Below are 15,194 nucleotides of genomic sequence, written 5' to 3' on the forward strand. Positions count from 1 at the left end.
CTAGCCTCATCTGTTAATTAAATTAATAAAAATCATACAAGGTACATTTGATGATTACCACTCATTGTAAAAGTAAATAGATAAGGCGCAAGTTTCTTCTCTTTCAGGTTAAGACGAGGTCCTCAGGGGTGCCCAGTTGGGACTCACAGCACTGAGACTTCTGTATACGCTGTCTGACTCCAGATGCATGGCTAACTCCCACAGCAAACCACCAGAAGAAGGAAAGAAAGAGGAAGTTAAATAATTCAGAGAAGAGAGACTTTGTTGTGTGCTTGGCAGTTAGAGACATCTTTTTAAAAAAAAACACAGGATGTTTTCTGAGCTTTGAAAGATAGGGAAGTTTTGGAAAAGAGGAGGGTAAGAGGGCATCTCAGACAAAGCTGGTGCTGCCAGGCATGGTGAGGCCTGAGGAGTTATTTGTCTAGTCTTTTGGTGACAGTCTTTACAGGGAAAGTGAGAGCAAAAGCCACTGACATTTTATCTTATAAATATTGCATTCAGGATATAAATAGCTGGATCCGTGGGGGAGAAGGACAAGGGAAGGCAATGTCTTCATGGCAGAGGTCCCTTGGCAGGAAAGGAACAGAATATGGGACTAGAGCTGACTGTTCAATGATTAATGAGGCAATCCTTTTATTTAATAATGTATTATATGACTGAGAAAAGGGAATGTGATGAAATCCGCCTGCTCACACTGACAAGGAAAGGAAATATTGCTTTCACGGAGTCACTTGCCAACATCAGGATCGTTTGCCAGAATTACTAATTAATAACAACAAAAATATTACTCTTGTGATTTGACCATGGTGGTAAGGATGATATTGGCCACATATCCAGGAGAACAAAAAACAGTACATAGATTCATGTCTGAAGAAGCCAAGAAGCCTTTCTCAGAGCACAGAACAAAATCCGAGGAGGGAACAGCCAGATGATGTGAAGGTCACACAAGGTCGCTAGAAGCAGCCAAGGGAGGATCAGATAGAGATCTTGCGAAAGTTTACAAAGTAAAAGCAGCAATTAAAGAATGGATGTAGGAGAGCAGGCTGGTGGCAGAGGTTGCCTTAAAGCCAGACTGATACACAGAGGATGAAAGGAAAGTGGGTAGTAAGAGACATCACACCGATACACCATGTTTGCAGGGAGCTCTCTGCCTGTGAAGAAGGGGGCGGAGAATTGCTCCGCATTAGGAGCATCATAGTTGCTATCAAGTTTTGTGGCTGGGAAAAAAGTGGGAAATATGATAGTTGTAAGCTAAGATCACTTTCACAATAAAACCATATGTCACAAAAGAATTTCTGCTAGCCTAAATCATGCCTTTTGCCCTTATTTCCACAAGCCTTCTGAAAAGAGTAGGTCTAGGAGGATTTTAACTGATTTAACTATGTGCAATGATCAAAAAACTACGTTCTTAAAAGACCTTACATGCCCCCCCACACACACAAAGGAAAAAGAACTGGGAAATGACAAATAGCAATTTCTAAATAATGAGGAAATAAAATAATAATTATCACAGTTTATTTTCTCTTCAATATTTGTCACACTTTCCTGTTTCTTACTATGTCTAGTAATTTTAGAACCCATCTTATTTAGTTTCAAGGATACATTAAAGAGACTATGAATTCTGTCATGTTTGAATGATCAAAGTTTGAATGATAGAATACAGTGTTGGCTTCTAAAGGAGGAAGCAGCACTCCTCTACATGGTTGACAGAGGTAAATTATATATATATATTTTTTGTATTTTTCTGAAGCTGGAAACGGGGAGAGACAGTCAGACAGACTCCCGCATGCGCCCAACCGGGATCCACCCAGCACGCCCACCAGGGGGCGACGCTCTGCCCACCAGGGGGCGATGCTCTGCCCCTCTGGGGCGTCGCTCTGTTGCGACCAGAGCCACTCTAGCGCCTGGGGCAGAGGCCAAGGAGCCATCCCCAGCGCCCGGGGCCATCTTTGCTCCAATGGAGCCTCGGCTGCGGAAGGGGAAGAGAAAGACAGAGAGGAAGGAGAGGGGGAGGGGTGGAGAAGCAGATGGGCGCTTCCCCTGTGTGCCCTGGCCAGGAATCAAACCCGGGACTTCTGCACGCCAGGCCAACGCTCCACCACTGAGCCAACCAGCCAGGGCCAATTATCTTGACCCATTGGTCCCTATATGTGAGAAGTGTAAATTGCAGCAACCCTTATCTAACCCTTTGAGCAGTACGAATGCGCATGTATGTCCTTGTGCCTCCTGACCATCCAGAGGACGATCATAACAAAACTTTTTATTTTAAAGAATGTGTAAGGCAACATTAAAAACAGACAAATGTGTGTTCTTCTTGTTTCCATAAATTGGTTATCCAACAAACATGATTTTAAGTTAATAAAACTGTAACTGGAGCTAATTTTATTTTTTTGAAAAAAACGCACTCCTGGGGATCACTGAGCATGGAAAAAACTCACTACTCAAAGGGTTAAAACATACAGAATTTTGAGTGAGTAAATCCAAAGTTAAGAATTTACCTCGTAGATATCCACACACAGGTACAATCATAACAAGAAGACAAGGATATGGACTGCAACATGAAAACAGCAGAGGAATTTAAAATGCTATGCATCCATCCATGGTAAATTAGTTAAACTAATAGTATTATATACATTAATTAAGAAACCAGGAAGTAAGCAAACACATATATAGTGTTTGGTTGAACCATAGAGCATTTTAAGTCTTTACATTTATTACTCTACATAATTCCCCAACAACACATTTTACATATGAGACAAGATACGAAGCAACATGCCCGAGATAGCACACGTAGTGAGTCCTATGATGGGAATCTGACCCTGGGAGAGTCTGATTCCAGTTCTAGGAGTCTGACCACCAGATTATGCTGTCTCCTCATAATATTTTAACGAGTCTTATCATGAAAATGAGACAGCACTCCAGGTACTAATATGGCATACTCCTCAAAATACTAATTTAAATGAAGGCCCTGGCCAGTTGGCTCAGTGTAGAGCATCAGCCTAGCTTATGGATGTCCTGGGTTCGATTCCTGGTCAGGGCACACAGGAGAAGTGACCATCTGCTTCTCCACCCCTCCCCTTTCCTCTTCTCTCTTATTCTCCTGCAGCTAAGACTTGATTGGTTCAAGAACATCAGCCTGGATGCTGAGGATGGCTCCACGGAGCTTCCACCTCAGGCGCTAAAAAGAAATAGCTCAGTCGTGAGCATGGCCCTAGATGGGCAGAGCATCAGCCCCAGACAGGGGTTGCTGAGTGGATCCCGGTCAGGGCGTCTGGGGGGAGTCTGTCTCCCTGTCTCCCCAACTCTCATTGGAAAGGAAGGGGAAAAAATAAAATAAATGAAAAAGAAAGATGTTGAATATGTATGTAGAATACTACTACTAGTGTAAAATAATTAATGGGTTATATACACTCACATGTATATATTTGCTTATGCGAAGAGTATCCCTGAAAGTATACTTTTTAAAAAAAACATGTATTTGGGGCAGCATACTGTTTTGTGTCTTTTGAACATTGTGCCGTGGCCTGTATTGCCTATAGCAAAAATAAATTCATTGTCTCCACAAAACAAAGCATATTTAGTGTTTATTGCAGTGCATAACTTATTGTAAACACTCTGTTTGCAGTGGAAGTACTTACAGAGAGTGAAACGACCACTGTTTACACATAGGCAAAAAAGAGAAGGCTTGAGCCAAATGGCTGCTAGCCGCGTCCAGCTCTCCCCAGTGGCAGCAGCCAATACAGAAGAGACAGTGCGGACACGTCTTCCAGGAGCCAGAAAGCTCAGTGCCCAGCTTGAAGTTGGTCCCATTAACTCCCTTAACCCTTAGGTTGTCGTACTTGGGTTTCTCTTTTTCCCTTGATTTTTACTTCCTGTTCCTAGAATGTTAATTTGAATGTCATTTCTCGTGTTGTAAACTTCAAATCATTCTGGAGTAAAAGACGGAGTACGCATAGTTAGCACAGACAAGCACAGTTGACCCTTGAACCACACGGGAGTTAAGGGCACTGACACCCCCACGCAACTGAAAATTCACGTAAAGCTTTTGACTCCCCCTAAACTTAAGTTGTCCCTCAGTGTCCCTGGGCGAGTGGTTCCAGGATCCCCATGGATGACAACATCCACGGATACTCAAGTCTCCTATCTAAAACGCTATAGAGCACTGCATAGAATCAGCACCCTGCATCCACTGATTCCCAACCATAGATAAAAAAAATAAAAGTACAGGTATTTACTAAAACAAACAAAAAAAACGCACATATAAGTGGGTCCACATAGTTCAAAACCATGTCATGCAAAGGTCAACTTGCATACCTTTAAAGGCCTCTCTCTCATAGCATTTCCATGAAATGGAATGGGAGACTGTTCCTCTCACTAGGCAACAGCTCTCAGGCGACCCATTCACTTTGGTCAAGTCATTCACCCATAGAGGTCCATAATTTGCTAGTTCTATTAAAGCATTTTGTTTGTTTTCAGTTGTTTCGGAAAGACTACATCTCTTCATTTCCCTGAATGTGAACTGTTAAGCTGACTGGGTCGACCAGTGTGCTCCTTGAAGCTAAACTTGGAAATAATCCCTTTTTAAAATTTATGTCACAAAAACCATAAGACCCTGCCTCAATGCAAAGGCTGAAATGGAACTAAGGATTTGAGGGACTGTCCCCACATTGCCTAAGTGTCTGCTGCCAGCCTGAATCCCATGCGTTCTCAGGCTGCTGAGAACATCCTGAGTGTACTAGGACAACCCGCTTAACGTTTTTACACGGGGGAGATACACCCAGTTTGTGAGCTCTGCTGCGAATGGGACTGAGTTTAGTACTTGTTTATGGCCCTGAGCTGGTTCCACTGAGCCTGAAATGTATCAAATAATCACATTAGAGAAATAGAAGCCGGGGCTGTGCTTTATGTTCTATTCGGCTCAAGTCAATTATAACGTCTTCAAAACGATTCCATCAACTTCTGCTAATTGTAACGCCTATCTCCATGACAGAGAGGAAGTTTATTTTTCATTTACATTGTACTTTTCCCCTAAAGCCTAGAGACAGGAAATTCTGCCTGGACTCATAATGAATACTCCTTTCCTTGGGATATAACTGAGAGACTGGGTCACTTTTCTCCCCCTTCATTAAAAGGGAGTCTCGCAGTTCATCTAATTTGAATGTTCCTTTTATTTTCTATGGCCGCATCTACTTTATTTTTTTTTCTTTCATATTGAATTTATTGAGGTGACACTGGTTAACAGAATTAAACAGGTCTCAGGTGCCCAGTTCCACAACACACTGTCCGTATTGCGTGTTTGCCGCCCCAAGTCAATTCTCCTTCCGTCATTGTTTACCTCTGCACCTCCCTCCACCTCCCCCTACCAGCCATCACCACACTGTGTGTCTATGAGTTTTCTCTTTCTTTTCTTTTTGCTCAATCTCTCCATTCCCTCCACATAGCCTCCAATATGCTTCCCCCAACCCCTAACAGCCGTCAGCCTACTCTATCTCTGCAGGCACAAAATGCTTCTGGGTCGGTGCTTACCTGGCTACTCAAGGCAGCACTGTATTTTTACCAACCAGGTGGGAGCTTTGGGACAGTCTGGGGCTGAGTCGCTACATGCAGAGATGTATAACTCTCCCAGTGTCCTCCTGATTTCTAACCACCAGGACACTAACTCTAGGACCCATTCAGACGGGACTGTATCGTTCACTACCTCTTAAAACTTACGAGTTCTTAACTTGGGGTGGTGAACACACAACACAATATACAGATGATGTATCATAGAATTGTACACCTGAAACCTGTATAATTTTATTAATCAATGTCACCCCCATAAATCCAAAAAGAATTTTAATAAAAACAAACAAACAAATAAATAAATAAAATGAATAAAAGGTACCTTACCAGCCTTGTTTCTTATTCTCTCAGGTCTGCTAGATACTAGAAATTCATTGCATTTTGACTAAAGTTAAAGGAAGGAGCTAATAGTTGTCAACAATGGCAACGAAAAGGCTATGAGGTGCTTACTAGCATGGGAACAGAAAGCACTTAAACATTAGGTTCACTATATTCTGGAGATGGAAAAGACCTTAGGAATGATGTATTCTTCACATCCCCAGATTAGGCGCTGGCTGCTCAGATAGGCCACCTAATATTACAGAGCTAGTTAGCTGAAGATATGGAACCAGAACTCAAATCTGCTTGTCTTTCCATATTTATTCTCTGACCTCAAGTCTTCAATAATGTTAGAGGCTTTAATTTCCAAGATAACCCGAGAAGGAATCATTCTTATTTGAGCCTCTGACATTTATCTATCACAGGGGTCGGAACCTATGGCTCGTGAGCTAGATATGGCTCTTTTGATGGCTGCATCTGGCTCGCAGAGAAATCTTTAATAAAAAAATAATAACGTTAAAAATATAAAACATTATCATGTATTATAATTCATTCATTTCCTACTGCTCATGTTCATGGTTGCTGGTGGCTGGAGCCAATCACAGCTGTCCTCCAGCTGTGATTGACAACACCAAATTTTTATTGGATAATGCATAAGGTACATGGGTATGCATTATCCCATGTATGGCTCTCACAGAATTACATTTTAAAATATGTGGCGTTCATGGCTCTCTCAGCCAAAAAAGTTCCCGACCCCTGATCTATCAGATATTAAAAGGTACAATAGAACAGAAAAAGATAGATTTATATCTATAATCTATAAATTTTTACAACTAAATGATAGACAACATCTATTAGATAATGAAGGACATGGTGCATGAAGCATAAGAGAAAAATGGTCACGTGTCTTCTCGTCTTCTCACGGGAAGGATGCATGATGGGAAGTGGAGCCCTTCCCTTCTGATGGGAATAGGAAACGCAAAAAGCAATGATACTATGGCTCATCCGCATACTTTAACCAGGTACAACTGGGTGAAAAGTCAGATATGCTTCTCTTTGGAGAGAGAGAATCTGCTGCTCTCTTTAAGCATCAACACTCAGGCTCTCCGTTCCACTTCGTGAAATTGTTCACTTATCATAGTCTGCGACTTGCATTTACCCAAATGGGGCAGAAGCTTCTGGAGGAGGTCAGAAGACTGTCATTTACCAACTAAGTTGGCTCTAGAAATTCACCCCCTCTAGGCCCCAGTTTCATCACTGATGAAAGAGCCATCCCAATACAAATCACCTCACCAAGGTTTTCCAAGGTTAAATGAGATAAGGGATGAAGTGCTTAGCTCTGCCTGACCCACAGCGAACCCTTAATGATACAGCGTATTATAACCAAAGGGGCCGTGGGGATGGGAAGGAGCTATTCCAGGTTTGTTTTGGTGATAGGAAATATTGGAGAAAAAGAAGATGTCCTAACTAGAGTTTCTTATATAATAGGACAATAAGTCGTTGGGGCTCTGGAATGTCAAGTTTAATGCCAATAGCGGATGAGTCACCTCCAAAAATCACCGTGTCCCTTTTAACTGATCTCCGTCATTTTACACAGCTTCTCAGCAGTGCCTTTTCCCATAACTGCCCTGATGGCCCACAATGCCTTCCGCCTCTCACTACCATGCTGACTGATCTGCTGAGGTTAGGCGCTCTTTCTTCTTTGTCCATTCTCCCATTGCTTCTCTGTGACAACATCCACCAATCTGTGTGGTGAGTTTCTGTTTCCACGCTCATCTCCTCAGTGAACTGAGCTTTTTAAGGGAACAGATTATGACAGTTATAAGTATCTTAATGTTATTCATCTTTTTATTCCTAGTATTTAAAAGAGTGCCCCATACAGAACATGTGTTTAAATATATATTATATGACAATTATAAGTATCTTAATGTTATTCATCTTTTTATTCCTAGTATGTAAAAGAGTGCCCCATACAGAACATGTGTTTAAATATTATTTGACAAATAAATGAAATGAATGAATGACTCAGCCTACCTGGATTAGAACCCCTGTAAAAAAAATAATTGCTGATATCATTTTTCCTTACAACAAAGAGCTTTTATTTTTTCTTTCTTTTTTTTAAAGTTGGATTCTCTAAATTATCTTTTTTAAAATTTATTTATTTATTTATTCATTTTAGAGAAGAGAGAGAGAGAGAGAGAGAGAGAGAGAGAGAGAGGAGCAGGAAGCATCAACTTCCAACTTGCCTTGACCGGGGAAGCCCAGGGTTTTGAACCGGCGACCTCAGCATTCCAGGTCAACTCTTGATCCACTGTGCCACCACAGGTCAGGCAACAAAGAGCTCTTCAATTTTCTCTTGAATAGGTGTGACCAAACACTGGGTATTCTGAGGGTCTATTTTTCCAACAAGAACTATACCCCCAAGAAAAAGAAAACTGGATGGTCACTTTTTACACTTTGGTGTGACAAAGTGCTTTCTAAGAAGCAACACTTTCTTTCTTTCTTTCTTTTTTTTTTTTACAGGGACAGAGAGAGAGAGAGAAGGATAGACAGGGACAGACAGACAGGAACAGACAGAGATGAGAAGTATCTATCATCAGTTTTTCGTTGCGACACTTTAGTTGTTCATTGATTACTTTCTCATATGTGCCTTGACTGGGGGCCTTCAGCAGACCAAGTAACCCCTTGCTCAAGCCAGCGACCTTGGGTCCAAGCTGGTGAGCTTTTGCTCAAACCAGATGAGCCCACACTCAAGCTGGCGACCTCGAGGTCTCAAACCTGGGTCCTCTGCAGCCCAACACTCTAGCCACTGTGCCACCACCTGGTCAGGCGAAGCAACACTTTCTAATATAGCCAGGCCAAGCAGAAGAATAAATCTAGTGCCCTCCCAACCTCAAGGGTTAACTTTACCCAGTCTCCAGAGTTCACCTTCTTGCCTAGATGGATTGCGTATGATGACATGTGATTACAGCAATGTCCAATTTCTTGGATATCATGAGCTCTACCGTCTCCTAATATACTCAGAGCCATATGAGACTTACCGTCTTTGAGTAAGTTCCTATCTCCTCCAAGGCTCAGTGTTATCATCTATAGATGAAGATAATAACGGGACCCACCTGGTAGGGAGGACTTGAGGACTAAATGAGTGACACAGGTAAGTAATTTAAAACAGGAACAAATAAAAGTTAAATGTTATAATTATATTCAAGTATTTTACATTTAGAGGATTTTAGGGTTATAGTTACAGAGCTATGAGTTTGTAAATAACAGACTCTTGTAAACATTGGAAAATTCCTCTAAGAATTGAAGAAATTTGCTTTAAAAAGAAAGTGTATGCAATCTATTTGCTCCATTCCCTCGTGCTCCCTGGATAACATATCAGGATGTGAGCTCACTTTTTGAATTAGGAGGTGAGGGGTGGGTCTTCTTTCTTGTGACTATTTCAGTCTACCAGTGGCCGCCTAGTAACTTACTCTTTCTCACTCTCTTTCATTCTCTTTCCATTTTCTCTCTTCTTACATTTGTACCACACATGCTAATTTAGAATGAAAATCCCACATGATCAAGAACATCATAAAATACTTAGGTTTGAATCTCCTAGATGGTTAGGTTTGAATCTCCTCCCGCTAGTACATCCTTTGCCCTCTCCCTGCCTCCTTCACCCCTCCCGCACCAGCTAAATTGTTCCCTGATACCCAGCTGCCACCTTGACAAAAACTGAGCGTCAGAGCCTAGCATGTGAACTTCTCATTTGCCATTTCATTCTTCAATCCCAGCAGGTATTTCCTGCGGCCAAGGACTCCTCGAGTTGAAATGAAAGATGAAACAGACACCTGCAGAACTGTCTTCAGTGGGTCCCTCATCCTAGCCAGGAGCCTGAATAGGGCAGAGGGAAAGGCTCCCAGAGGCAGAGGGAGACAATAGCCAGGGCTCAAGAACTCCTGAAGTGAACGCGAAAACCATTGTTTTGCTCAAAGGTCAGTAAGCGTCCCCAGGGGGAAGGAAGGAGACCCAGTGCGTCAAAACAAAAATTACTTTTGTCTACTTTTTTTTAGTTTATATAGCCAGACCAGACACTTCCCTTCATTTTTTTTTATTTAAGTCTTTTTTCTGAGGTCCGGTTGATCTAAGATGACAACACCTTTAACTAGACAGTTTGAGCTAAAATTAGCATAGAGGTGACGATTCAGTTTTTGGTGAGCCCAACCTCAGAATACATGGCTCTGCCTCAACTTATCAGAGACAATGACCCAGGACTACACACTCAGAGTTTTATTGTATTCAAACCCCATCACCACTGAGTTTATTTTTGGCATCAAGTTTATTTTATTTTTTTTTATTTTATAGTATCAATAACATTTTATAGTTTTTATTTCTATTTTTTTATTGAACTTATTGGAGTGGCACTAGTAAACAAAATTAGACAGGTTTCAGGTGCACAACTCCATAAGCCGTGGTCTGTCCACTGCAGTGTGTGTCCGCTAGGCCACGTCAGTCTCCATTTACCCCCCACATCCTCATCCGCCTCCCCCCACCCCCAGCCCCCAGCGGTCACCACACTGCCATCCGTGTCCATGACTTGTTTCTCTCTTTTTCCTCCTTTTTTGCTTAATCCTTCCATCCTCCTCAGCCAGAGACCCCTGCCACAAAAGTCGTCAGCCTGCTCTGTATGAGTCTGTCTTGATTTTGCTTGTCAGTTCATTTTGATCATTAGATTCCTCCCATGATACTTGACCGTATGATCATAGGGTACTTGCCTTTCCCTGACTGGTTTATTTCACTCAGCATAATGCTCTCCTGGCCCATGCAGGCTGCTGCAAACGGAACGGTTTCCTTCTTTTTTACAGCCGAGTAGTATTTCATTCTGTAAACATACGAGAGCTTTTTTTTCTTCAAATCGTATAAACCTTTTGCCTTCGAAGTACTAGGGGGCTTTCTTTTTCTTTCTCACCACTGAGTAATTTTTCTCTAAGCTCAAAAATAGGCAAAAAATGCAACAAATAGTAGCAAAATAGAATATTATACCATACTAAGTAGGGAGGCAAACCATTCATCCATCAAGTTGTGATAGAGCTCTCATTGTGCCTGATTGAGGATATTGAAAACTGCTTCCCAAGGACATGCTTTCTGGCCATGTCTGACACCAGCACTTTTCCTCAATGACATTAGACACTTGTCAACCTCTCTTCCCTCCATCCATGTATTTCTCAATGCCTTCCTTTGAATTTTTTTCCCCTCACACATATTACAGAACATAAAACCAGAAATATTCTGCTCCCCTTCAGTTTAAAAGAAAAAGTGAGGAAGAAAGAGCACTCATATGGAAAAAAAAGCTTTGCTTATGGGTACAATTTCACTCGTTTATCCATTCAGTAAATATTTATGGAAGGCTTACTATGCCAAGCGTGGTCATGGGTACCAGTTTACAGTGGAGAAAAAGATGGGACTCTCGCTTCATGAAGGATCCATTTGTCAGCAGACAGAGAATAGACAATAAACAATAAGCACGTGTAAATATCAGGTTTTAGGGCACAGAGTCTCCTAGGCCATACCGAGCACCATAAAGAGAGAAAATAAGACAGAGTGATAGGATGGGGCGGGAGGAGGGAGAGGAACTCTCCGTGAGGGCCTGGTCTCCCTGAGATGACATTTAGCTGCAACATGAAGGTTGAGAAGGAGCCAGATGTGCAGGATCCAGGCACAGGGTGTTCCCAGTGGAAGGGGCAGCTAAAAGGTCTTGGCCATGGTGTCTGGAGTCCAGCCAGCTAAGGCAGAGCGGTGTGGGAAGAAATCAGAGAGGTAGCCAGGGGCCAACTGCATAGCCTCAGGGAAGAACAGGGACCCAACCTTCCCTGTCTGTGGAAGGGTAGGAGGGCAGAAAACTCAGCGTGAAGGCGGAGTATAGCCGTCTGAAGGTGAGTAATGACCATGCCCGTCAGAAGGAACACGAGATCATCACCTACTGCTCCCACCTTGACTCTACCTCTAAAAACAGGACGGAGTTGCCATGACCAAAGTCCCTTTGCAAATCTGCAGCCCTCTGACACAGGGGCGTACCAGGTTCTCTATGCATTAGGGCAGGGGTCCCCAAACTGCGGCCCCCTGAGGCCATTTATCCGGCCCCCACTGCACTTCCAGAAGGGGCACCTCTTTCATTGGTGGTCAGTGTACTGTATGTGGCAGCGCCGCAAAGCACGGTGTTGCTCACCTACAGTACTACTTCCGGTGACACAGAACAGACGCGTTACGGCTCCAGAAGCGTGTCATATCACTTGTTATGGCTAGCAGTGACAAATATGGAACCAGACATTGACCATCTCATTAGCCAAAAGTAGGCCTAAAGTTCCCATTGAAATACTGGTCAGTTTGTTGATTTAAATTTACTTGTTCTTTATTTTAAATATTGTATTTGTTCCTGTTTTGTTTTTTTACTTTAAAATAAGATATGTGCAGTGTGCATAGGATTTTTCATAGTTTTTTTTATAGTCCGGCCCTCCAACGGTCTGAGGGACAGTGAACTGGCCCCTGTGTAAAAAGTTTGGGGACCCCTGCATTAGGGTATTAGAAAGATGTCTTACAATCCTGTTATAAAATAATTTGTTCTTTGGGGTTATAATATGAAGAAATAGGCACTTATGAAGCAAAGAGTGGAAGGGATTGTGCTAAGTGCAATGTTCTGATGGTACAATAAGGAAATATTTAGTTTTCTTCTTGTTATAGTAACATTGTTAGAATTAAAAAATTGATTTTTGGCTTTCAAAGTATCAAAGCATATGCCGGCAGCTGGGCAAAAAAGCTTGCAGCACTTATAAAACAAAAAGTTAACTTTGATTTTCATTCAAAGTATTTCGTTTGATATAGGTAAGGCAAAGCACCGCGAGTCACAATGCTGGGAGTTTGAATTAACACGTATCGCTTTACAGCAGTCTAAGAATTTTCAAAAGAGGAACAGGGTTAAATGAACAACCAGCTGTTCTTAATTAAGTTTTTTAAACTATTCAATAAAGTTCTAGATACCATTATAAAGATTCTCACTATAAGCAAGTTTTCTGGAAATAACATACAAGATTTCTGCTTTATGAGTTTGTTCTCAGCGTGTTTTCTGGGTGACTTATAGTCTTTAGGAGAGATGTTGTTCCCCAAATAATTAGGCACTTACACCTTTAATGTGTTTTTTGCAATCTGGCCTAATGATGAGACAGAGGGAAAGGACAGTGTCATATGGCCTGTGGATATAAACATTTCCCAAGTGACCTGTGTCCTTCTGTCAAAACCGCTCTGAATTATTTATCAACTTGTATGCTTAGCATGCCAGTTTTTGGCATTCTAATTTTCTTAGATATTTCAAATAAAGTTTCTATCAAAAGTAGTTCTTTATAGGTATAAATCTTTGTACAATGGTTTCTTCAGATATGACATCAGAAGGACAAGCAACAACAACAACAAAAAGTAAATAAATAAATTGGACCTCATCAAAATTAATGTTTTTGTGCTTCAGAGGACATCATTCCAACAGCGAGGAGAAAATCCTCAGGCTGGGAGAAAACACTAGCAAATCATCCATCTGAGAAGGAACTGGTATCCAGACGACATAAAAAAAAACTCTGACAACTCAATAATAAAAAGACAAACAACCCAATCTTAAGATGGGCGTGGAATCTGAATAGACATTCCTCAGAAGAAGGAATAAAAATGACTAATAACCACATAAAAATATTCTCAGCATCATTAATCACCAGGGAAACGCAAATCAAAACCACAATGAGATCCCACTTTCCACTCATTGTAGTGCCTAGAATCAATACAACAGACAAGTCTTGTTGAGGGTGTGGAGAACCGAAACCCTGGTACGCTGTTGGTAGGAAGATCCAATGAGGCAGCCTCTTTGGAAACAGTCGGGTAAACCCTTAAAAGGGCAAACATAGCATTATGATAAGGCTGCTAATACCACTACTAGGTATCTAAGATAAATAAAAACATGTTCATACAAAAACACATATGTATGACCCTAGCAGTGTTCATCATAATAACCAAAAGTGGAAAAAATCCTAATGTCCATCAACAGATTAAAAAAGAAATAAAATATGGTACATTTGTGTAATTACATATTTGATAATAAAAAGAAGTGAAGTAGTGATTCATGCTACAATATGATGAGCCTTGAAAACCTCACACTAAAGGAAAGCAGCCAATCACGAAAGACCACCTCCTGTATGATGCCACTGATATGAAATGTCTAGTGTAGGCAAATCTGTAGACACAGAGAGTGGTTTAGGGGTTGTCTAGGGGTGGGGGATGGGGGATTCGAGGGGAAAGGAGAAGTCCCTGCTAATGAGTATGAAGTTTCTATGCAGAACGATAAAAAGTTCTAAAACTGAGCATGGTTATTATTACCTATATCTATGAATATACTTAAAACCCATTGAATTGTATGTCTCACAAGGGTGAATTATAGGATTATATGGTATGTGAATTATATCTCAATAAAGCTATCATTTTTTTAAAAAAGTAAAGGTTCTTAAGAGAGATTACTGTACTATATGATTCTTAACTCTGCCCATTTCTCCCCAGAATGGAAAATGATCACATACGGGGGAAGAAGTGGTCAAGTAATAGACTAGAATGAACTGATCTCTGCTTGAGTTATATATATGCTAATTAAGCCCTCAACATGGATGTGAACAGTAAAGGTGGCAAAAATTAAGTCATTTTCCAAAATATATAATGGTGTCAAAATGAAACGTATTCTTGCAGTATATTAACTCAATTCCTATCTTTACTAGGACTCTATAATTCTAGCTGCAGAAGGCACCTACATAATCACCTCTTCCAACCTCTATATTGCACTATAGGGAAATAGAGCCACAGAAAGTTACATGGTTTGTCCCTGGGGTCACAGAGTAAGTGATCAAGGAACAAAGAGCCAGACCTCCTGAACTTCAGTCCAACAGAAAGTCAATTAGATAACCTGTTTCTTTTTTTTTTTTTGTATTTTTCTGAAGCTGGAAACGGAGAGGCAGTCAGACAGACTCCCGCATGCGCCGACCGGGATCCACCTGGCACGCCCACCAGGGGGCGATGCTCTGCCCCTCCGTGGCGTCGCTCTGTCGCGACCAGAGCCACTCTAGCGCCTGGGGCAGAGGCCAAGGAGCCATCCCCAGTGCCCCGGCCATCTTTGCTCCAATGGAGCCTCGGGTACGGGAGGGGAAGAGAGAGACAGAGAGGAAGGAGAGGAGGAGGGGTGGAGAAGCAGATGGGCGCTTCTCCTGTGTGCCCTGGCTGGGAATCAAACCCGGGACTCCTGCACACCAGGC

The sequence above is a fragment of the Saccopteryx leptura genome, chromosome 7, assembly GCF_036850995.1.
Source record: "Saccopteryx leptura isolate mSacLep1 chromosome 7, mSacLep1_pri_phased_curated, whole genome shotgun sequence".
Classification (NCBI taxonomy): Eukaryota; Metazoa; Chordata; class Mammalia; order Chiroptera; family Emballonuridae; genus Saccopteryx; species Saccopteryx leptura.